The sequence below is a fragment of the Protopterus annectens genome, chromosome 1.part1, assembly GCF_019279795.1.
Source record: "Protopterus annectens isolate FY-2018-M chromosome 1.part1, PAN1.0, whole genome shotgun sequence".
Taxonomy (NCBI): domain Eukaryota; kingdom Metazoa; phylum Chordata; order Ceratodontiformes; family Protopteridae; genus Protopterus; species Protopterus annectens.
Window position 1 is genome coordinate 414,885,169 of NC_056726.1, and position 26,832 is coordinate 414,912,000.

Below are 26,832 nucleotides of genomic sequence, written 5' to 3' on the forward strand. Positions count from 1 at the left end.
AAATGGTGCAGCAAGGTGTACTTTGTCCAGTTACAGAACCACCTGAATGGGTGTTGTCCATGGTAGCGGCCCACAAGAAAGGCTCAGATGAAATCAGAATATGTATTGACCCAAGAGATTTGAACAAAGAATTAAAGAGACAGTATCATCCAATGTGTACAGTTGAGGAAGTTGCAACCCTTATAGCAAATGCCACTGTTTTTTTTTCTGTCTTGGCTGCAAACAAATAATTTTGGCAAGTGATGCTTGATTGCAAATTCTCATTACTGACTAATTTCAGTACCCCATTTGGCAGATATAGTTTCCTTAGCATGTTATTTGGAATAAATTCTGCAAGTGAAGTCTTCCAGTGTACAATGCAGCAATTTTTTTTCAGGTTATCCTTGTGCCAATATAGTAGATGATTTATTGGTTGCAGGCAATGGTGAAGCAGAGCATGACAGAAACCTTAAGAAAGTTCTAGACAGAGCATGTGAAGTGAACTTAAACCTTAATCCTCTAAAGAGCAAATTCAGTCTACCAGAAGTTATATATGTAGGTCATTTATTTACCAGCACTGGCTTCAGACCAGACCCATTCAAGCAAGCAGCCATTCTTGAGATGCTAGCACCAGATAATGTTCAAGCTCTACAGTGTTTTCTTGGCATGGTCAACTATTTAGGCAAGTTTATACTTAGTGAGTTGACAGCATGTTTGAGAGATTTGATGTGCAAAAAATGTTACATGGTTTTGGCTGGAATAGCACCAGAAAGCATTTGAAGACCTTAAGCAGAAAATTGCCACACCACCTACATTAAGATACTACCGTGATGTCAATAAACCAGTCACACTTTTCTGTAATGCTTCAAATTTTGGTCTTGGTACAGTTATTTTTCAAGAGAGCAGACCAGTAGCCTATGCTTCTAGAACTCTTACCCAAACTGAAATGCAATATGCTCAAATTGAGAAAGAATTTGGCAATAGTATTTGTATGTTCAAAGTTTCATGACTATATCTATGGTTGACCTATTCAGATTGAAACTTATCTCCAACCTCTAGTTACTATTTTAAAGATGTCTATGCATTCAACTCCAGTGAGATTACAAAGAATGATGCTGAAATTGCAAAAGTACAACTTCAAAATGATCTATACAAAAGGCAAACTTCTTTATCTGACTGATACCTTATTCGGATTGCCCAGAAATATATAATGGAATAGCATCATGCAGAGACTTTTGACTTTGATATCATGAAAGTGCATAATTTTTCTATCACAAGACTTGATGAGCTAAGAGATCATACAAAGATTGATCCAATTTTGCAAAACCTCAACCACTGTATTAATGTTGGATGGCCGTCAAAGCAATCTAGTGTACCACCTGAAGTGCAGACTTATTTTCCTTACAGAGATTTGATGTTGATGGAAGATGGTATTATTTTCAAAGGTCCAAAAATTGTAGTTCAAGTATCCTTACAACATGACTGTATCCAGATTTTGCATCATGGTCACCTATGTTCCAAATCTACCAAAAGAAGGGTGAGAGAACTAGTATTTTGGCTGTCTCTAGTAAAAGACATTGACAAAGTACTTTCCTCTTGTTCAGTATGCAATAGTACTAAACTGCATTTGCAAAAAGAACCACTTCAGCTAAGTCCAGTTCCTAAACTACCTTGGTCAACAGTAGCCTTTGATATATTCGAGTGGAGCAATCAGCATTACTTAGTGTTAGTAGACTCTTATTTGAACTGGTTTGAGATTGATTTACTACCTAATCTAACATTCACTGCTGTTATCACTAAGTTGAAATGTCACTTCTCAGTCCACGGTAGTCCACACAGTTATTTCTGACAATGTTACTCAATTTACTAGTCAGTTGTTTTAGAAATTTGCAAGAGAATGGTACTTTGTACATGTTACTAGTAGTCCGGAATATCCTCAGTCAAATGGACTAGCTGACGTGCAGTGCAGAGTGGAAAGCAATTTGTTGAACCATCAAAGTGTGACAATACCGATGTCTTTTTGAATTTACTTAATCTCAGAAAAAACACCCCATGATGATATACTTGGCTCTAGGCAAACCAGAACAACATTGCCTATTAGTTCCAGTTTGTTGAGGCCTAAAGCTAAGAACAACAAAAAAGTAAGAGCCCGATTATTCAGAAAACATTCTTTCCAGAAGTCCAGCTATGATAAATTGAACAGATTTCTTTGTCCGTTGAAAGAAGGAGAGACAGTGAGGATACAACCGGCAAAAGGTTTCGACCAAATTGGTCAAGTAACAGGTATATGTACCAAGCCAAGATCCTACTTCATAGAATCTGAGGATGTTTAGTACAGGAGAAATTGCAGTCATCTTCTTCCTGTACCAGAACTGATATCACAGCATTGTTCCTGTGATACACGCTCTAGATCTCAGAGCAGTCCAAAGTTCTTGTTCCAGAACATTTCTTGACTTCTACTTCCATTCGTGATGATGTTCCTGATGTCCTTAAGGTTGAACATTCATCAGAGACAGTCCCAGTTGCTAGACCTCATTCTAATTTTTATGTCACATGATTTGGTTGTATTTCCAGACCTAGTGTGAAATACTTAGCAACCTGAACTTGATTGTATATATGTATCTAGTTCTGCATAATTGCATGACAAAATTATTTGCATTGATTGCATGTCAACTGAGGTCATGAATACCACATGACTTATTTCTCAAAGAGGGAGGATGTAGAATAGAGTGTGTGTGCTGTATCTTTAAGAAACATTTCAAGGACTGAACGTGCATATAATTAGCAAGCACATGCTATTCAGTGCCATGTTGAGAGTGCAGCCAGAAAGTGTGCATGTTTGAGTGTAATAGCTAGTTTGTTTATAAGTTTATCTAAGTTAAAGTTATTAAGCCTCAGTCCTGATGTGTTTGTACATAATAAAGCTGCGTGAAGAGAACCCTCAAAGACTCGTCTATTTGATCCTGACTGGGTGAGCGACACCTCCCAACTAAAGGGTTGTAACAAAACATTCTTCTTCAGTTAAATCATTCAATTCAGTCTGGCAGGATAGTTCCCACTAAAAATACCCTCTGAATCAGCTAAACTGCCACTGTTTTCTTCTTGTTTGTTTGAATGCATCTGCTCTGCCTTTTCCAACAAAATTTCTCTCTCATTCTCTCATACATCATCCTCCTAGCTGCAACTGCACTGGAAATGGAATGTGCATGTTTACTTAGTAGCTGTATGAACTATAAGTAAGAAAAGTTCCTCAATACCTTGGCCAAATTTTCCCTAGTCAGTATGAATATCACCCCAGTTATCCTTCTTTAAAGAGGTCATTGGCTTAATTGGACTAACCCAGCCAAGAAAATGGAAATAAAAACAAAAATAATAAAATAAAATAAAAGGTCAAGCAAGGTTACTGAGACTAATTGGTTATTGTCATGTTCTTGTGCTATGGTTTGATTGGAAACAGTGTTGCTTAGGAGTCAGTTGGCTATTTTCAGGGAGGGTACTTGTGCAGCTGGGAGTGGGCACATTGCTGCATTATTTTTGATAGTAGTGGAAAAATAACTATAAGTCTGCAATTCCTTAATTCAGTTCAAGTGCATTGAGGTGCCTTGTGTAGGGGTACGATAAAAGTCCGTTTCCATATTCTAGGGATATAGGATTCCTGCTGGGATGTATTGAGTATACAAATTGGATTGACTAGTGCCTCAGCTGATAGCTTGATGAGTTCTGCAGCATTTTTTTTTTTATTTGTTGCTGTAGGGATTGGTTTAAGGATGAAGGTAGGATAGTTTTTAGGTTTAAGTAGACCATGAGTAGTAGTGTTATCCAATATGTTTTTGACCAGTGATGAAGCTGCATTAATGAACTGTGAATTAAAGGTGGCATTGTGTTGGGCTGTTTCCTGATGTTAGAAGTTTGATAATAGATGCCCAGACATTTTTTGAGTTATTTGGTTACTTACTTTGTAGGCTAAGGTAGTACTTTTTGGCCTTGGTTTTTAGGGTTTTGACTTTGTTACATAGATTTCTGTAGTTTTGGTAGTTGGTAGGGGTTATATTGAACCTTTTCTGGTGTTCCACTGTTTAGATGTTGGTGTTTTATTGGTCTTTCACTTTTTCCAGGTGTTGATATGATGACCAGAAGTAATTTTGCTTGGTATGTTCAGTTCTGTGATAGGGTGTTGGATTGGAGATGAACAACTGGATTTGCTGGCTTCCTTAGACTGTGTTATAAGGGTAGAGTAAGGGAAAGTGGGTGGGAACTGGTAGTAGGGTATGGGAGAGAAATGAATGCAAATGTAGGGCGACTGAGTTGAGTGGGTCTAAACCTGACAACTTAGGTAAGTACAATTCACACATAAAACAATGTATGTAATGCTAAAAAATAAATAAAATCAAAAAAACTAACAAAGTGTAGAATCATTTTACTGCCCTGGTTAATAGTAGAAAATGAAAACAAAAATAAAAAGTGGATGATGGTATGGAGAGAAAAGTCCCAGAAAGATAAACAGCAGAGTATAGAAGTGTGGACAGAATCTATTCAGTAGATACTATAGTTTTAAAGATAGGACAAAAGGTAGAAGCAATTGTTGGGTTTTATTGGTCTTTCACTGCTTCCATGCTATATCTTTTTTTATCATTAGACGGTTTGTTGGCCAAGTAAGCCGAGGGCCTAAATGCATCTTTACTCTTTTTTTCTTCCAAATGGGGCTGGTGCGTTCAGAATGGTTAAGAAGGTATTTGTTAAAGGCTTCAACTACTTAGTAGTGCTTAGTGCACAGTAAGGTTCTTTAGTGGGTGCCAGTTACATTGCTGTAGAGTGGATATGAAAATGTCATGATTAATGTATGGTACATTATGAACTATATAATAGGTGGGAGAAGAGGGACTATACTGCATTACCTAATGACATACGTAGGGTGGAAGTCACTTAGGATATCAGGGAGGGCAACTGCCCTTTAGATATTGTTTAGATTAAAGGCAAGAATACATAGTTCTGAAGGCGATTGTGGCCTTGTTAAATCTGGTTTGTGTGTTTATCAACTGAGTATATTTATATAGGTTCAGTGAGTATACCGGAGATTCATATGATGTTTATGTAACCAAATATGATCGTTTTGTGACAACTGCTATTTTTTACAGTCAGGATAGGATATCTCAAGAGTCTGTGAATTAGTTTGGGGGAATGTATAGAGATATGGCACATATTGTTTTCTTTGGGTTGAATTCAAGCAGGCCAATAAGAAGTTCTGCATACTCAAAGGGAGGCATCTCATGCTGACATGGGTGGATTTGTAATGTACTTTGGAGCATGATGGCTACGCCTCCAGGTCTTTTTTTGCGGTCAAGCCTTAGGATATTGTGTCCTTGTGGTAGAATGTCCTCATTTTTAAGAGATGGCTTTAGACAGGTTTCTGAGTGTGTATCAGGGGTATGGTATGCTACCCATGAAGGGAGTTTTGTTATTTTGTTACAAAAACATTGTATATTTAGGTTAATACATTTTATGCATGAAATTTTATTCTGGACTTTGATTTATTTTATTTTGTTTTTTATGCTTGTTTCTGGACTTTGAGTGTTAGACAGCATGCCTTGAGTGGTGTTGAGACCAGAATTGGGATGCATATCCACAGAGCCTTGTAGTTTGGTAATGATTATAGAGATGGTAGGGAACAGATGATTAGGTTTTTGACAAAGTGAGGATGAGTGCAAGTACCAGTGTTTGGACTTAGAGGATTGATATCTGACATTTTGGTAATGCATTACCATGGAATTATAATGTTGAGATGTAATGCAAAGTGAATGGTGGTTAGTGATGGGGTGCAATGTGTGTGGGAGATGACAATGCATGTTAGTAGGTGATGGTAGGAAGTGACCTGCGTAAGGACAAAAATGAAATAGGATGATTACTGGTATAGATAGCAATCTATAGTTTAGGTGTTGGAAGATTTGTTGAGAGATTTTGAAGGAAGAAGCATTAGATGAGGGGAATGTATGTTTAATGTATTCAAACTCAACACATGAGTTTGTACTATGAAGTAGTAAGGCAGAATAACTGCCCAGATGCAGATAAAGGCATTATAGCTAATATGCTGGATAGTAAGTTAGTGCTGGATTATGATTCAGTAATGATTTTGAATTGTTTAAGGTAATAGTCATGTATAGCATTACTTTGTTTTTAGAAGAAAACAGGCAATTGTGGAACTGTGAATTTAATAAATGTTATGGTGCAAGGCAGTGGGGTTGATATTTTGTAAGATTATGCTAACGGTGCTGATTTGGTTTGTTAAAAAAGAGGAGGGGGCAGGTGTTGATAGGATGACTAGAAGACATGGTGCTTTTGTGTTCATTTCTGTGATAGGATGTTATAAAGGTAGAGTAAGGGGACATGGGCGGGAATTGGAGGTAGGAAAGGAGAGAGAAGTGAATCTGAATGTAGGGAAGCTGAGTGTATTGGGTATAAACCAAACAACTTAGGTAAGTACAATTCCCAAATAAAATAATGTATGTAATGCTAAAAATAAATAATATCAAGAAAACTTACACAGTGTAGAATTACTTTACTGTCCTGGTTAAAAGAAGAAATGGAGAATGAAGGAAAAATGGGTGATGGTATGGAGAGAAAAGTCCCAGAAAGATAAACAGCAGAGTATGGAATCCATTCATCAGACACAACAGCATTAAAAATAGGACAAAAGGTAGAAACAATACTGAGAAAAGTAAAGACAATGACAAGTTAAGTGAATAAATAAAATTAGACAAGGACAGAGTTGACCAGCAAGAGCACAGATAAGGAAGGGTAAAAGGGAAAGAGGCGTACAGAATAACTATGTGTCCAGTGAAAACAAAAAGCACATAACCAAGTTCAGGAAGTAAACGTCAGGCAAAGGGAGTGCAAAGAGACAAAAATATGTTAGCAGCAGAAAATAAGAAAGACATAGCAGATGTTTGGGGGGCTCCTGATGTGAGTGATTAAAATCCTTACTGCCCTTGCTAAAAGTAGAGCAGGAGAATGTGGCACAAAAGGTGGCTTGCTCCTTTCAGTGGAAAGGAGGCACTTAGAACAGCTACATGGATACCAATCAGCTGTAACTAGCTGGTATTGCTGTCGCAGAAAGTTGCTGACCGGTGAGCAGAGCCGGGTCATGGTCAAATGGGGCCCTAGGCAGGGTAATGTACCAGCCCCCCCATTCCAGTATCATATTACTTGGTTGTCTGTCCCCAATTACCACAAACACTTCAAAACTTGTCAGTGTGCATACTCTTACAAAAATTACAGAGATTTGATTTAAAACATTTATTTAAAATTTTATAGCCCAAACATATATGGCCATTTTGCTAAACAAAACAAAATAGTCTCACATTGAAAACAGACTTGGCATGAGCAGCAGTAAGCGAAATTTGCATTTATTGAAAATGCATCTGGCCATTGGCAGAGTGTGTGTACATTTTTTACCACAGACATCCCCCCAAACCTAGCAATTATTGTTACATTGTTGCCTGTATCATTCTCAGATGTCTGTCAAAAATTAACATTGATAATGACCAAAGACACATTTCAAATGTATTTCACACACAGTAGCCAAAATATTTTAACTTAATTTACACACGCGCACATACACATGCACATACGTGTACAATAGTCCTGCATAACCAGATTAAAGACTGTTTAAAAATGATCAGATGATAAGAGCAAAAGGTGCTTTCATCCAGAGGGAGCTCCCCTACCCCTACTAGCAGTTATAGACGCTTTTTGACAGTGTGCACGCCTTATTGTTATGAAGAAATACATTGCATGTACTTTATTGGTAACTTTAGTTGAACTACATGAAATTGTATAAAGATCACTTGCATCATACCATGTTATCTGGCTAGGTGTGTCACAGTTTAAATAGAAGTATTTATGACAGCATAAGAAATATTAACCACCCAATAACATATACCAAGTCAATATGCACAATCTCTGCAGAGATAAAAGTCATCTGAATAATTCCACATTAAAGGTGAGCTATTACTAACGCATAGATAACTGCTATCAAACAACTTTACATTCCAGTGCTTAGGTTCATGGGTTCATTGATTAGTACTAAGCTAACTGCCCTTGCAAGCCATTTTAAGCCTAGCCAATTATCTCTTGTGAGATTCAAACTCTGCACCTTGTGTTTGTAAGGCAAACACCTTAACCATTAGGCCACCCTCCCAACCCTTCTTCTATAAATCATAGAGATTTGGATTTCATTTAAAACTTATTTCAAAATTTACAGAAAAAAAACACTGGCAGCCTTTTTCTAAACAAAACACTCTCACATTTAAAACAGACTTATGAGAAAGAGTAAACATGTCTTCCCTTGAAACTCACATTTGGTGAAGATGCATCTGGCAACCAATTACAAGAGATAGACTGAGATTCTTACTCAAATAGCATACAGTGAAGTACTAATTAGCATCTGGACAGTCAAGTGCTTCAGATTGTGCGTAACACTCTGCATTTGAACATAAACGAGCCCACTGTTCCACATTGAACAGCATTGGTTCCACTACACAGTTTTTGAATGGTTCGTATACTGCAATTACAGCCAATCAGCATTACACTATATTTACCAATCAAACAACTGTTCCTGCGGCAAATGTAGCCAATGAAAACTCCCAATACTTGACCTAGCATGTACCAGTAATTGTTTTTGTGCCACTGTCATGCCTTCAAAAAGGCCTTTCAGGATGCAGGAAGATTACCTTGGACCAGCGCAACTTTAAAAAGGATATTCTTGTCATGGGTCATGTCGGTCATAGACGAGGAAGCATGGAAGGATTCAATCTGGTCTGAGAGTGGTTTATCAGCAATCACAGGATGAGACAGCACCAAATGGGCATATGCAGTACTTCAGGGACTGATTACTAGACCTCCAATGACCAAAAGGCTGAGATTTGTTGTTGCTGGACAGTGCTGTTTCTGGGATAGGCTGCTGATTGGACTTCCTTAGTTCCCTGGATTATTTATTTGTTCCTGAATTTAATTGTGAACTGGCACTGCAGATGCTTTGTTTCCGATATTGGGCAGAGGTGAGTGGTTTAAAATGTACATTGTAATGTCTCTGTCCTGTTCTGATTATTTCTGGATTTGTCCCTGATTTGTCACATTCCTTTAATGTATCCCTATTATTTGGCCTTTGTCCACCAATTATATTAGTCTTTGTCCAGATTTATTGTGCTGACAGGTTAAGCAGCATGCCAGTGTCTCAAGTTAATAGTAATTTTAAGTGTCTGTCCTGTTCTGACTGTTTCTGGATTTGTCCCTGAGTTTTGCAGAATGTCCATATTTTTGGCTTGTTGCTCATAAAATTTGTGGTTTTCTGGCAAATCATGATCCGATGATTAAAATCATTAAATAATGACAGACTTTTAAGTTTCAGACTACATATCCTTCAGAAAATGCATACTAACAGAAAAATCCTGTGCTAGCAGCTTTCCAAGTTTATAACAGCAATATTTAAAATGTATCACTACTTTTGGGTCTTTGTCCCCGAATTATATCAGGCTTTGTGCAGATTTCTTGTCCTAACAGGTTAAAAGGTATGCTTAAGAGGCATTTTTATTTTGCTTGTCAAGCTAGACATGCAGTTAATGTTTTTTACCCTTCTACTATGGGCATGTATTGTAAAACAAGGAGAAGATCCCATGCTTTTGTTTACATTTGTCTTGTCAGGTGACACCACATGGATGTAAATACATCTTTTGGCTACTGTTTTCTTTTCTTCTTCTTCAGAATATACAGTGGTGCCGGAAGCTGTTGAAAGCTGGGGGGGGGGTGAGGGTGAGGGTGAGAGGGGCACTTAGTGATCTAAAAAGGGCATTTTTCTTAAAAGTATTTCTCCCTCAACATAAGTTCACTTGGAGGACATTTTAAGCTTAGCCAATTTCTATTTTGGTGCTTGAATTAATATTTCCTGCTTGGTCTTCCCCATCCCATGGCTGATAATTGTATATTAGTCCTAGTGAGAGTAATTGTGATTATACAATGATCCCCCATTAATATTCAAAAATGTGCACTCTGATTGGTCAGCGTGCACGTTGTAAATCCGAGTTACAGTAATGGAAAAAGGTACGGTCACCCGGACTTTTTCCATTACTATAACTCTTACAGCAACACTGTCTCGCTATGTTAAACGAGTTTAACATAGCGAGACAGCTTTAAAAAAGCAACGGATATTCTCCATTGCTTTTTTAAAGCTGTCTCGCTATGTTAAATCCATTTAACATAGCCAAACAGTTTGTAAAAAGCAACGGAGATCTTGCTTTCTCAGTTGCTTTTTTCAAAACTGTCTTGCTATGTTAAATGTGTTTAACATAGTGAGACAGCTTTAAAATAAGCAACGGAGATTCTTCGTTGCTTTTTTTTAAAGCTGTCTCGCTATGTTAAACCCATTTAACATAGCGAAACAGTTTGTAAAAAAGCAACGGAGATCTTGCTTTCTCTGTTGCTTTTGCCCACAGCTCTGATGTGCTGCGTAGGCATACGCATGCGCAGTACATCAGAACTGCCGCAGAATACCAGACAGCTGCAGAAGGGCAGCAAGGAAGCATTATACAATGCTAATATTTAAGAAAAGTAATTATTTTTTTCTTAAATAATGTCATTGTATAATAGCAATAACCCAATTCTGGGTGTGGGTAATGCTGGATTTACCCACGGTTGGCTCTGTTTGGCCACTCAGGCTTCACCCTCGTGACCAAACTACACCAACCGTGGGTAAATCCAGCATTACCCACACCCACGCATGAGTTATTGCTATAACATACCATAGATAACTGGAGGAGACCTATGTAAGGGATGCAGCATTTAGGAACTGCCTATGTTCATTATTGGCATGGAGGAATTTACGCTGACAATGAAGAGGAGGGTGTGGCATGGAGGAATTTATGCTGCAGTGAGTGATATTGGTAGGATTGGTTACACTGACAAACCAAAGTCCAGGTAGTAAAGGGGCAAAGCAGAATAAGAAAGTAAGAAGACACAATAGTATATCCGAACTGTTTTTTTGTATGCCTGGGGCACACCACTGAAATCCTGCAGTATGTGTGCTTAAAGGGCTTGCTTTTCACTTGAAATAGTCATAAGCAACTTTTGGTTTCAGAAATGATGCTGAGAATTTAACAGGACATTTAAAGCAGTTATATGATCTCTCTCAGCTTGTTAACATAAGTTTTCTGTTTGTTTATTTATTTATTTATTTTCATAGTTTTATACAAGTGTTAGTGTAATAATACAAAAGTACTAGTAAATAGACATAGAGAGGAATGTAAAAAACACATTAATTAAAACTAGGTAGTAGTATGCTCCAAAGGAGAAGAAAAAAAAAACTGCATATTTTAAGAACAACCACAACTTAAAAAGTACATAGCTGTGAATTTATGCTAGTCTAGATTTAGTACACTGTGCTTCTGAGTACCAAGCCACAATTAATAACAAAACTGAAATAAAATGTAATCATATCTGCTGAAAGGGATCTGCAGATAACATTCTGAACAGAGGGCACTTATCAGGGTATCAAAATTGTTAAACAGGACTCACATGCACAAGATAACTGTTTTAAAGCTTATACTACAAGTTAGCCAGTGCTACACAGACTGCAAGTTTTCATTGGAGTTTTAGTTCTCCAAATGCAAATATTCAAATAAAAGTTTCCCTGTTATTGAAAGATCTTGTCAGTCTATAACAAGGCCTAATAAACTGCAAAACAGCATACAGTATAGCTCTATTAATCAAGCTAACAGGAGAAAACCATGCATGTACATTGTAGAAGAAAATACATAAATTGTGATTTTTTTTTTCACTAGCAATAAAATCTTTACAAATATAAAATCTGCAAGTTAGACCAGAGATTGCAATGATCTCACGAGACTCATCGTGGAGATATGGTTTAAAAGCTTCTCTTAAGGAGATGTGCTATAGAACAACACCCAGTCCACCTGCCCCATTCTAGCTTAAATGAATTCACTGTGCAAGCCTTAGCCTACCTCACTAGGAAGCAATTTTTAGGATCTAAGAAAGTTCCATGTTTGTTTCATTGTACAACTAATATGGGCAGTGTAAAGTACTATATTTGCACAATGACATATGCCTTCAGATACTTCGTGTTCAATGAATTACTATAATGTATTTTTTGCAGAATGAGGTTACATTGCGCGCGAGCACACACCCGCACACACACACACACACACACACACACACACACACACACACACACACACACACACACACACACACACACACACACACATTTTCTCTCTCATACAGAAACGAACGATATTAAATTACACACAGACACATACACACTTGCCTTCTTTCTCAGCTGAGTGGTCACACTTGGACACATTTACCTTCTCTCTTGACAGAACTGTTAGCTTAAATTCCATGCACTAATGTGGCATGTATTTACATCCACGTTGGCATGTGAGCATGTGACGCACACAAGGTCCTCCTTAAAGGAGAAGACACTGTCAACCTGCAGCTGTAAAAGTGGGAGGGGGCTCATCCCCCCTCGCTCTATGGATCCGGCACCCTTAAGAATATATATGTATTTGTTGCAGTGTACAGGCATGCTAGTTATTTGTATGAAAGGTGTTTCACAAAAAGTAATTGTTAAAGGTATCCAGTTTTGTTATACAACAGAATTTCATTTTTAGTTTAAGTTTTGTGTGTGTTCATACTGGCAAGACTTAGAGCTGTTCAAGGAAAACTCTCATTTGAGTACTACAGTTCCCAAAGTATGTTGTGTAGTATTTGTGTTCTCTCAGCCAGCAGTGCAATGCGGTCTCTTATGTGTTGGAAAAGGGCACTTAGAAGTTCAGTAGTATGTTTTACTTTTATTTTAAGTGGTGCAATGATTTTAGCTAACTTAAAGTAATCCTGCTGTGTTTGCTGTCATTTGTTGTCCATTGTAAGTAATAGTTTTGAAAGTTTTAATTTGTTACTTTTTTCTGAAAAAAAGTGGTATAAAATAAGGTAAGCATGGAGGGTTCACTGAGGGACTGGGAATTTGAACTAGGCATAGTGGTTACCTGGACTGCAAGCCTGGTAACTACCTATAAACCAAGAAGATACCACTGAATTTGTAATGCCCACATTCTTTTGCTCTGGCAGTTCGTGTACAGGGTTAAGACTGTGCGCTGTACTTCTTGTAGTATACTTCGGTGTCATTTGACGTGAAGTTATAAGGTTTCTTTTATTTGCGCATTCCCTATTCTCTGCTGTTGACTCCAGTGTTAGCTTTATCCCCTTCTTAAAACTAGTGATGTTTGCAGATAAGGTGATTAATTTTAACCTTGTTGTTTACATTCTTTTATTCCATCAATGTCTCAAGTGTCTCTGTCCCTGATTACTTCTGGATTTGTCACTGATTTGTTGAGTTGAGCACTAGACAAGATTTAAAATTATAACCTTGTTTCAGAAAGTGCTTATTAATTCACCCTTCTCTTATTCCATCAATGTCTCAAGTTTCACTAATATTTTGAAGGGTCTCTGATTGTCCAAGACTATTTTTAGATTTGTCCGTGATTCACTGAGAGTGATGCTGGTGCCTTTTGGGGAAAATGTCATGTTATAGAGTTCTACTTCATAAAATGTTTATTGTCACATTCTCTTGTTTTGTAAATGCCCCAGGTTAATAGTAGCAATATCTTGTGTCCTTGACTAAGTCTGTATTTGTCCCTCATTCTGCTCTGGTCTATCCTTACTCACAGTGGTATTATTTTCCAATAGTGTTTCCACAACTAGAAACTAAGCACATTCATATCACTGCAGCATTTGCATATTTTCTTTATAATGGATATTTTGCAGTTAAAGTGTGCTATTTGGCTTTTAAAATAGGATATTAGGATTTCTTGTTTTACAAATGTTCCTTGTTGGGTATGGTTTGTCTGCCTTTATGCTTTGTTTGCTTTTTTGTGGTTAAAGAGGTGAGATATTGCATTCTTTGGTCATGACCGTTCCAAGACATGATGTCTTAATGTCACATTCTTGTAAAAGTACCGAGGGACATAGTTTGTATTAACTTTTCAAGGCACCTTTGCGAGGTACAGACCAGTGTGTAGGACAAGGTTAAAACACATCTGAAGTGGTGACAGCAAAATGCAGCTAATATTGTCATGATGTATGTAGTTTATGTATTCATTGCTACTGCTTAGATATATTTCATGCTACAGTTTGTTGAAGTGTTTTGCAAGTAGATTTGTTAGGGCTGAGTTGTTTATCGTTAACATGGAATTTAAGATAGAATCAAGGGTACCTTGAGCATACTGCAAATTTCATTTTGCAATGACAATCACTCTCCCTTCTGCAACACTGGTTAGGTGGACTAGTGAGCATAGTTTGTATTAACTTTTCAAGGCACCTTTGCCAGGTACTGACCAGTGTGTAGGACAAGGCTAGAACACATCTGAAGTGGTGACAGCAAAATGCAGCTAATATTGTCATGATGTATGTAGTTTATGTATTCATTGCTACTGCTTAGATATATTTCATGCTAAAGTTTGTTGAAGTGTTTTGCAAGTAGATTTGTTAGGGCTGAGTTGTTTATCGTTAACATGGAATTTAAGATAGAATCAAGGGTACCTTGAGCATACTGCAAATTTCATTTTGCAATGACAATCACTCTCCCTTCTGCAACACTAGTTAGGTGGGCTAGCGAGCTGCAGAAGATTGCAACTGTCATCGTAAAAGTAAGGGAGTGAGTAATCTGATCATGCAGACCTTCATAGTTAGCAAAAGGAGCAGATACAAGCATGAAAGATGGTGCAGAGACAGAAATTTCCAGAGATGTGCATAGGTTGTGGGCCTATTGACCTATATCTTTGATTTTCAGGAGATTGTTCTACTTTTTTTTCTGCAGTATAGTTCATCACTTTGTCTTTGTTCAGTAACACCACTCTTTTACAAACCTAGGTACAGACTGCGCAGATTATAATGAGGACAGGGATGTGGATATAGATGGCACTCCAAAGAATAGGAGGAGATACACAATTTTTCAGCCAAGTAGGCAAGTACCTTTGGCTGGCTTTCTGTGAGCAGGTGCCGAGTAAAATATGCTTCCTGCAAGACCTGTAAGAACGATTTCACAATCCATCATAGTGGTTAACATGATCTGCAACGACATGCCAACAGTGCATAGCACAGACAGAATTGCAAGCATACAGCTGGAAGGACTATGGCGGAATTCTTTGGAACTCAGAGTTTAGCAGAGTGCAATGGTTGTTGAGGCAGAGGTTGGTTTTGTGTCACTACTTGCTAAACCCAACTTGTCATTTTGTAGCAGGAGAATAATTTATGAAGAAATGTGTAGAGAATCAAGATGTTCTCTGGAAAATGACATGTGGAGCAATGAAGGCAGCCTGCATTGCATGGGGTGTTCTGGGGCCTCATTACCAGAATGATGCCATTGCCAATTGCCATAAATTGCCATTCTGTGTGTATATGGACCAAAGCACATATATGGGTGATGACAAACTTTTGGTGATCCTTGTTGGTTACCTTGATAAAAAGGCAGGCAAAAATGTAATATGGTTCCTTCATATGCCAGAATGTGTGTCAGGAACTGGACAAGCATTGTTTGATGCTTTAATTGCTTGATGCTTTAATTGTTTGATGCTAACATGTCAAGCAGAGTGCCTCTTTGGCCCTCTTCAAAAGGAACCTTGACAATTGGATGGGAGAAAGGAAATTCACCCCAGGGATCACATCAGTTGCCCTGCTAGACAGGGGTCCAGGGAAGTAAATAGTGTGGGAAGAAATAGCCAGGGAATTGTTATGGCTAGGCTTGTATAGGCCCTAGGGCTGATAGCCTAGTGCCAACCTATGAACCTATGTCCACTCTGACAAAATTTAACATTCCAGTTTCCAACACTGAGGGATTTTCCTCAGACAATGCTGCCTCAATGATTGGAAAACACAATTCTGTGCTATCTAATTTAAAGGAAGTGAAGCCCACCATTATAAACATGGGATGTCTGTGCCACCTGGCAGATTTATGTAATAAGGCTGGTGTAAAAGCTCTACATTCACCAGTTGAAGAACTTATATATGTTGTGTACTGTCATTTCAGTTCCAGTGCACAAGGACAGCAACAACTGCAAGAATTTGCTTTGTTCACAGACACTGATCCTCTCAAGATTATTAGACATGCACCTACGAGATGGCTGAGTCTTGGGAAGGTAAATAACAGAACCGTGGACATGTGGCCAGCCCTAAACTCATATTTTTTGTCTGCAGAGCCACTGTCCGCTAAGACTGACTTAATTTCCAACCACCTGCAGAGTCATGAATTGCATATGATTTTTGTATTTCTAAAGTATGCACTGAAACGTTTACTGGAGTTCAACATTCAGCTTCAAAGCTGAGAAAGTCAGCTACTGACACTGCATGCCACTATTCATAAACTCCTGCAGCTGTATGCTGTCAGACTCCTCAGACCTGCAGCTGTTGTCAGACTTCTCAAATATGGTGATGTTTCAGTATTGACTGACAGTAGCTCTGTTCAGCCAAACAGTGAGGTGCATATTGGCTATGAAGTTAAACTGTACGTGAACAGGCATGAGGAGGATATTGCTGGCACATTCATAGCATTTAACTTTTATAAAAAAAGTTACAGCTTTTTATGCTGCAGTGCTGCAGAAAATGCTTAAAAAGTTTCCCATGCAGGATCACTTAATGAAAGATGCTGCATTCCCTACTAATCCTGCCATAAAACTGGACATTTCTTCAGGACTTGTCAGGGATGTTGATTTCCATCTGGGTGTCTGTGAAAATGATGCTGAGGCTGAACAATTAATTGATGAGTTTACCCAGTATCAGATTGATGACACAGGGAACCTGACAGGTCCAGTCGATGGGCCATGTTTCGCATACTGCAAAAATAAGGTGTTCCATATTCTGTCACACATTGCTAGAGTTTGTGTTCCACACTGGCCTCTTAAAAGGTTGAGACCTAGGGTTCAAGAATTCAAAAGATAAATATGTAATGCATTTGCCAACAGCCTATGACAGCCCACTGAACACAACTGTCCCATTTCAGGAGCAGCTCAAGAGAACTGTCTAGTGAAGTAACTAGGCAGAGTAATGTACAAGACAAATGATGGTTGTATGAATCAAACCACATACTATAGGATGTATCTCTTTAACAGCTCAAAGCCGTACTCATCTAAACTAAGTGCTAGACAAACTGTTGTAGTCAAAAACTCTGCATTTTACACCCATCTGCCTGAAGAAAAACAAACTAAATAAAAATGTATTCGTAGTTAAAATACTAAATTAAACTTAGACTTCACACCATCAGATTTATTCACAGCTAAGTAATAAACATACAGTCAAGTCAACATTCAACAGAACAAGGAAACCAAGGTTCACATCCAAAGAACTTTGTTCAAATGATGATGCTCCTGTTTACTACAATCAACTTCCTTCCTTTGCACCTTAATTACCCTAGTTCATGAATAGTTACTAGGTTTGTAGTCTGGGAGACCATTGAGCGGCCTAGCCAAAATTTTCAATTGACCCAAAGCCCTGCCTGGCTAAGTGACTTGCTCAGGGACAGGGTAGAACATAAATATGAGGCACAATCAGAGAAATTCTGCAAAAGTAGAAATGCAAATACTGGTAAGTCACTTAAAAAGGTAAGCTTAAGGAGGCTTGGCAGTTGGTGTGGAGTAAAGGAATAAGCTTTTGCCTCCCATAGCTAAGGTCCTGAATTTAACAAGTGCCTCCTGACTGAGGCATTTCACACAAACACACTTGCTTCACTAACCTCAGTCTCTACGAGCTGCAATCTTTGCACTGCATTTGCTCTGCTCTCTTTCCTCAGAAATATGATCAGTTACCAGCGCACGCTCTGGACTTAAATCTCACATTGTGTTCTGCCCCTGTTATACTGTTGAGCAGGTGGTCTGGTCTGAGTGCATGCACATCATGCAGAGCAGGCTACCTGCTCAACTTTTTACAGCAAAAGCAGACTTTTTAAGATAAAATGGACCTGTTGCATGGCCAGGGTTCCCTCACCCATCCCAGGCCTTAGGCAACTGCCTAGGTTGCCTAGTGTTAGAACCGGCTCTCCTGGTGACCCAAGCTGTATATAATGTTGTAGATGGAGTCCAGTGAAGAAGCAAATGACAAAGATTCAGCATTGTGGGGCTGTCTTGGTAGGGATGTTGGTGGACATCTTGGAAGGTATTAGGGTAAGACACACCACTGTAGATGATCGATGCACATTTCCTAGTTTCTGCTCCCGCTAGTGCCTGCTATGACAGATAGGATGGAGTGCAAAAGGGTTCAATGTGGGTAGGTAGGAGTAATGATCACCAACAGGGAAAACAAACACAGTGACGGACTGTAGGACCTTCCTGCCGTGAAAGATACTAGGTTTGCAATTTATTTCTCTAATGGCTTAATGGGTGAAGAGCTTTCTGGAATATTATACCCAACCCGTCTTTAATATCATTTATTACCCTTTCTAATACTAGTTATGCACTTTCATTGGCTTGTCTGTCTGCAGTTTTATTTAGCTTACCTTGTCCCCTCTCACACTAACCCCATAATTCATTCTCCAGTGGCCAGTCCTTATTTTATGCCACGGGTGCTAATTTTTTTTTTTTTTGGTTACTTTCTTAGTTTTAAATCTGAAATATCTAGTATACGATTTATATCACAGCCTGACTGAGTAAATATTCTACAGTTGAAAGTTTAAGCTATTTTAAATCTACTGAATTATTTATTTGCCTTTTGTGACATTTTGTATACTATGCTTCTCAAATCTTCATTAGCTCTTATATAACTACCTACTTCTTTGTGTATCACCTTTTCCAACCCCTGAGATTTGCCAAAGAAAGGTTCTTGGATGAATGCAACTACCTGGTTAACAAAGTCAAATAAATAAGTAAATAAAAAACAAATAGTTAAATGCATGAATGCACACACACACACACACACACACACACACACACACACACACACACACACACACACACACACACACACACACACACACACACTAAACTAGTCCTGTACTTACACACAGCACCAATACAATGTCACTGGATGACTTTGCCTCCGCGTAGGTTTTTGCACATGACTGCCAATCATGAAGTCATATTACATGTACATGCTGCTGTTCCTCAGATCTCCACTAGGAGTCTGCCTTGCAATGTTATTGCCCCACACCTTTCCCACCAAGAAAGAGCAAGCCATTTTCCACAGAATCCCACCTTCCTTGGACAGCCCTCTGCCACAGAGAGCATTCATCAGTATCCTGATGTTAGCAGTATATTCAGGAACAAATCCTGTAAGCCAGTGGGCTCATCATCCCAGAAACTTTTCTGCTATACAGCTTCAAGAACTACTTTTCTAATAGGATCTTTTGCTGTCTGGACTAATATGATAGTAAGAAAAGTTGAGGAAGTTAACTTTTCAGACAGCTGTGTAACTGAAAAGTGAAAGCAGTAAAGCACTGACAGAACACCTGGACATGTATTACAAAGCAGAAGTGAGATTAATTTCATATTCTATTCTAAACATTTCTGAAAGTATTATATACTATCATCTACCATAACAGTAAGAAAACAATGTTGTGAAAAGGTTATTGGCAGGCTAACTATGCCAAAGCTAGTCAAAGGGGCATGGAACCACTTTATGGTATATCCACCCATAGGGCTTTTTAGTGTAACAGAAAATGCCATAGTTGTATTATAAGTGAACATCTTGTATATTTAATCAGAACTGTTCCTTCTTCTGGTATTGGAAAATTGGTGTGAAACCATTTTTGTTTGGTGTGATGACATTTGACAAATCACAAACAGCAATATAGATGAAATGAAACAATTTCACCACAAAACAATACTACTGTGACATGTAAGACCCCAGACTCTATGTTTAGCCATTTGAAAGGTAACTTTATATGCCTTCATATTTCAGGCCTTTTTTAAGATTTTTTTTTTTTAGAGAATTTCTGCCACCTTAAAACATGTGGCACAATCTGTTTACTAAAAGGTTAAATATGATAATCAACTCATCATATTTAACTTCCTTCAGATCATTTTTAATATTATTTCTAAAAGCTTTTTAGAGGAAATGGAGTTATCATTTGACAGAAATGTCCCATTTTCTGATAAAAATTCCTAGTCAGAACTAGGCATTTTTCCCTCACTAAAATGACTGTTTTTTTCATGTCAGTCTTACAACCAACTGTTGTGCAACAAGATGGGTGAGATCTAGGTCGCAAAATTCAAGTTTCATTTTTGTAGTCATCAAAACGTAAAGGCGGAAGTTCCTTTACATCAACTTTACATATTGGTGGGCTGACCTGTGAAATCATTTTTCCCTCTGTTACCACATGAAAAGGAAGCATAACTGTTAAGGAGAATGAAATGCTTTTACTAGTTTCCTCTGCATCTCATTGCTTCATTGTTGCTCACAAATAGAGACCAGCTTTGCGGTCTCATTTATATATGTTTAATTACATAATGTTTGGTGGAAAAGTACAACTTTGTCAAACAAATGGAAGGCAAGTAATTCAGCACTTATTGCAGAAAGTTTTGACTCAGTTTCAAACAGTTTGGAAAAAAATCACAGTTATTACAAAACTCTGCTTTTTATCTGCTTTTCGTGACAAATAAACTATGCCGGTGATGGTGTCAACATGTTTTGTACATCAGTGTATCCGTACAGTATTTGCTTGAGGACCTTTTAGATAACCATTTGCAAACTGTAGCCTCATTCTTTTAGGGAATGCAGACAGTTAAATGCTTTAACAAATTGATGGAATTGTTTAATTGTTTGGTTACATCTGACTTAGCTGTTCAATATAACCAAACAGTTAAAAATCTCATCTCTGCTACTGTGGTGGCACAAGACGGCAGCTTTATCTGTGAGAACTATGACTGAGATTCACTTAGTAAATGAAGTGCTAGAAGGTATCCAGGAAGAATATGACACAGCCAGCTCTCCTGTCACAGTAAGTGTAAGTGCAGAGGTGGGATCTTATACTGTGTGGCAGCCTTTCTGAGGAGGCCAGGGCTGTACAAAAGACAGGCAGTGTGGATGGGGTTTAAATGTAGACAGATAGCCTTTGTGGGACCATATAAGAAATAATGAGTTTACTATATTGACTGAAACACAGAAGCTCAAACATATTTACTCATAAATAAATGCATGAAACCCGTTAACAAGAGCAGTGAAATGCATGAAATACATTCCCTTGAGTTGTACTGGATTTCAGGTAAATTAATGCTAATAATTTAAGAATATGCATTTTTGCAGGGAGGCAAACTACCTGCACCCTTTTTGTGTCATACTGTAATTCCAGAGCCACTCCAACATACAAACGGAGTGATCATTTAACAGAAAATTAAAACTAAATAAATACATAAATGGTGACTCTTTCTCTGGGAAGATATTCACGTTTTGATCCAAACAGCAAAGCAAAAAACACAATAAGCAACAAGAACTTTACTTGAGCAAAAAAAAAAAAAAAAAAAATGCAACTTCACTTTTATAACATACATTTACACATCCTAAAATGATGGACTAAAAAAAATGCCCTGTGAAGAAAATAAGATCATTTACATATTACTGTTTAAATGATATTTTATAAAAAATTTAATTGTGACTCGTGTTATTTTTTTTGTCTCTTCGCTTTCTTTGTTTCCCATCTATAAACAAATTCAGCAGAACTGATCATGAAAAAGAAAAACTTGGCCTTACAATGTGTCTGCCTTGGTAAGTTCTGCCATAACATTTTCCCTCCTAGAGAAACTTCTTCTTCTTTCGGCTTTTCCTGGTTAGGGGTCGCCACAGCAGATCACCTGTCCGCTCATGATTGGCAGTGGTGTTTTACAGTGTTGAGTTGCCAGCCCAGCACCCAACCTTCCACAGAAGGCACACACATGCACACACTCACACCTAGGGCCAATTTAGAGTGTCCAATCCACCTACAGCATGTCTTTGGGATGTGGGAGGAAACAGGAGCACCCGGAGGAAACCCACACGACCACAGGGAGGACATGCAGACTCCACACAGAAGGCACCCCAGCTGAGGATCAAACCGGAGTTTCCCTCCTAGAGAAAATATAGACCCCTTTAAACATCTCTGCACTGCAGTTAAATATATAAAATAAGATGTTATTTTTGAGTAGGCTGCAAAGTCTCAAGACCCAGTGTCTACTTTATAACGAATAGATCCCAGTGTCTACTTTATAACGAATAGATATAATTGTTTCCAGACTTTGCAGCCTCCCCAAAAATAACATCTTATTTTATATATTTAATTGCAATGCAGAGATGTTTAAAGGGATCTATATTATCTCCTCGAAAGACATCTCCATTGAATCCCTATTCATCAACACTACTACATTGAATGCAGCATTCAGCGAATGATCACTACATCAAAGTTTTTCCTTGGGAAAGTAACTAGGTGGCCAGCATTGTGAGTTAGTCCTTTTCTCCACTGCAGTGTGATCTCGGAGTTAGTATATATAAGTAGGGGGGTGCAAAGCTCCCACCTTCATGAGTGTAAAATTATGTAGTTCATATTACGGTTGCTCTGGTGGCCAAGTAGTTGCTTAACCTAGGAAATAAGTTTGATGATGGTAACATTCACTGAATGGCTGTTCAACGGGTAGTGATTGATGAACAGCCATTTCATGGAGATGTCGTTTGAGGAAATAATATAGACCCATTTAAAGTCGTTCACAAGTCCTACATAGATAGAGTGAGCGATAACCCCATTAAAGTCCTTTCAAAGTGTGATGGTTGATCTAATCGCTTGTATTTAATTCAATATTTCTGGTGCTAGGTCAGAGAAGGATTTTTCACTTATTGCTAACTTATAAACTGGTCTAACAAATAATTTGTCATCAGTATTCCTTAGCATGTATGTTGTGTTTCTGTGTAGCAAGAGTTGATGAGCAGGATGGTAATAGTGTTCATTTAGAAGCTTGAATGTTAGACAGTTTTTGAAGCAAGGCAGCTCTAGTTTCAGCCAGGAGCTAGTTACTTTCATTTAATATATGGCAATGATGCTCTCAGGAAGAGCTTAAATGAATGACAGTCTTTTGGAATATATATATATATATATATATATATATATATATATATATGTGTGTGTGTGTGTGTGTGTATGTGTGTGTGTGTGTGTGTGTATGTGTGTGTGTGTATATATATATATATATATATATATATATATATATATATATATATATAGTGTATATATATATATATATATATATATATATATATATATATATATATATAGATACGTATGTGTGCGTGTATGTATACATACGTATATATGTGTATATCTATATATCTATCTATCTATATACATATATAAAATTTTATATTTTTGTATTTTATATTTTTAGATTTGTTGGCGTTCATTTGTTGGTGTTTGAGAAGCATTAAGCTGTCATACCCTACTACCTGAATTGGATTTATTTGTGCTTGGTGACTGTGGTGGTCATTTCGTTTATACATATATAAAATCACATATACATATATAGGTTCATAGCTTCATAGGAGATTACTAGGCTATTAGCCCTAGAGCCTTTATAAGCCTAGTCATGTTAAGCCTGGCTTGCTAGAATTGTCCTTGGTTAGATGTACGTACTCTTACAGATCAGCACTGACTACCTCTGTCCATGAGGGATATGGGTGCCACCCCTGAGGTGACTTTGTGGTCACCCATCCATTTGTCCAGGTTGTGCTTGATTAGGGTCACTGAGGAGCTCTGCTTCACATGTATTGGAAGTTTATTCTGGACCAGTGGCTATCTCTGGGAGACATACCTGTCTCTCCAACATGTTCTGTTAATGTCACTGGCAAGGTTGAGAGCCCTAAAGCGAGTGACTCTAGTACCATTTTGATTTGTGGATTTGCAGCATTTCCATCAGGTTGGGGGCAGAGACTGCTCTGTAGGCCACGCACAAATCACATTTCAGTAGCATATATGATACAGAGTACAATGACAGGGCTTTCATTTTATCCACATAGGTCATGGTTTGGAGACCCTCTATCATCTTAGTAAAAAATCTCTGTGATTTCTCCAGCTGTTGGAGGTGTCTGGTGAGATAGATGCAGAAGGGAACATTGTACTCTATTAGTGGTCTGATTAAGGTTGAGTAAAGTGGGGTTATAACATCCTTAGACCTGGATGCAATGCCCTTACTTATGAGATGTGCAGTGCAGAAGATTTTCCTTGCCACCATGGAAACCTCTCATATTGCTGTCAACCTGTGTTCCCAGATCTCAGACCACTGGGTTTGAACTTAGAGGGGTGCTGTCAATATTGTAATTAGTGGGGAATTCCACTTTGCCAAATGGGATAATATTGCACTTTTTGTGTTTAGTTTTAGACCATGACTTTGGCACCAGTCATTTATTTATGTTAGCCCCTCCTGTTATATGTTAACATCACTGGAGAACTCAATGATTGCACCTAGTTTACAATCATAAGCAAACTTAGTAAGCCAAAGTCCTGGGATTCTGAGAAATAAATTCCAAATAGTAAAGGGCCCAGTACAGATCCTTGTGGTATGCCACTGGTGACAGGCATACTAATAGAGGTGGAGTCACCAACTTTGGCGGTATGTGTTCTGTTGGTGAGCCAATTAGCTACCCATCTAGTGATGTAAGGGTTAACACCTAGCTGGGAGAATTTTTGCAATGATACCCAAGTGGGGGATTGTGTCAAAGATTTTGGCTAGGTCCAGATAGGTGGTATGCACTATCTTACCTTCATCCAGGGCTTTGGTGACTTTCTCCAAGAAATCTACTAGGTTCAATAAACAAGATCTACCCTTAACAAAGCCAAACTGAGTTGGGTCTAGAGTTTGAAGATCGCCTATATCCTTGTTGATATGGTCTATTTTCATTGCGAAACTGCATTGCTTTGTTTAGCAGGTCTATTAGTGTTTGTTCTGTAAAATGCAAAATAAAACTTTCAAATTAAATCCAAATCATCACAGAAGTAAAGCAGTATGCACATAAGTGTTTATGGTAAATGGGGTGAAATAGCCAAGTAATGGGAATTTGGAATGGCTGCAGGGGGGAGGCTCAATTCGACCATGATTTTGTAACAAGGGGAAGGGCGGCAAACTCAAAGACAGCCTCGGCTGAACTATACCTCTCAACTGTCCAGATATTTTGCAGAATTAATAGATGTTTGCTTCTTATTTTTGGTTTGCTCCTCATAAAAGTTGTGGTTTTCTGGCAAATCATTTAGGAATGAAGTCACTAAATAATGATATACATTGAGTTTTAGACTTCATAACCTTTAGAAAAAGGCATGCTAAAGCAAGACCTGTTATTCTATCAGCTAAGTTTATACAAGAGAAATTTTTAGTACTGTTTGTATGTTCCCCCAATATATTTGGCCTTCTCCAGATTTCCTGCATTAAGTGGTTGAGAGGTACATGCAAATAAATCGCTTTATAAAATTAGAAATATCCAAACCTCTCAACTGTCCCCGATTTTGGCTCAAAATGTTGCTCTCCCCCTAATAATCCCTCCGCAAAATAGCAATTTTGGAAGAAAATGTGAAGGGTTTACAATTATAAATAACTGTAGTGATCAGAGTTATAGATTACTTTTATTTCAGAAATGCATGTAGATTCTTTTATTTTGTCAGCTGCTTAAGTTAGCAGTACTAATATTTAAAAGTATACCTTTGACAGGTTCCCAGCTGTATTGTGTGGCAATTTTATATTTTTGCAACACATTTTTGGTCCATTTTTCATAAAATTGTGGTTTTCTGGCAAATTAGTGTCAAATCATTAAAGATTGAAGTTAGAAAATAATGACCGACATTTGAGTTTCAGATTTCATACCCTTCAGAAAATTCATACTAATGCAAGACCTACTACTATTCTAAGTTTATAAGAGCAACATTTAAAAATTGTCCTTATTTTTGGGCCTTTGTCCCACTTCTATGTATGGCTTTGTCTAGATTTCTTGCTCTGAGGTTGAAAGGCATGACAAATGTGTCAGAGGCATCACCATTAGCCAGAGACATTTCAAATTGTGACATACATGTTGCACCCCACTCCCCCATGTAGTGACTCTGGATGTGTCCAAGCAAGGCAAGGAGCAGTTATCCCCCCATCCAAGGTAAACACAAGTACGACAGTGGCTTTCATCTGTCCTTGATTTTGCAAAATAATCTGGTTTTCTGTTATATTTTTATACTGTTGATTTATGCTTCTTATTATTCAGAAAAATGCATGCTTTTGCAGTACCCTGTTGCTCTGTGTTTAAGTAGCAGTGCTTTAATGATCATCAGGTAAGCTTGTCTGAGTTTGTAAGATGCGAGTAAGCTTAATAAGCATACTGTTAAAGAATTACCAACATTGAAAAAGCTTTTTTGTTATTGCCATGCAGAGAATATTTACATAACTAGATAATGCATAAGGCTTTAGGAACTGAAATGCATATGACAGTATTTGTATTAAAGGACAGGATTACAATATTTTCAGAAGCTCATTACATTTGTTGGAGACTTGCAGTCATCCTTGCAGGCTTTACCCATAAACTAGATCCCAATCTATCACGTGTGGTCCATAACCTGTGCAGTAATCCTTTAAGCAACTTATCTTGAGCTTGCTTCTTGTTTGCTGTTTATTTTATTACTTTGATCATGTTTTCCCCATGAAACAAGTAGATAGTTGTTGTCAGGCAGCAGGTCTTTTTTGGATAAGAAACATTTTTACAAGTGGGAATAGCACAGGGATTGCTAATTTTAGCATGTTACTTGGTACTTTTATAAAGCTGAATATAAATTATAATTAGAACTGCAGTGCAAGGAGAAGTGGTTTGAGTTAAGTGCTG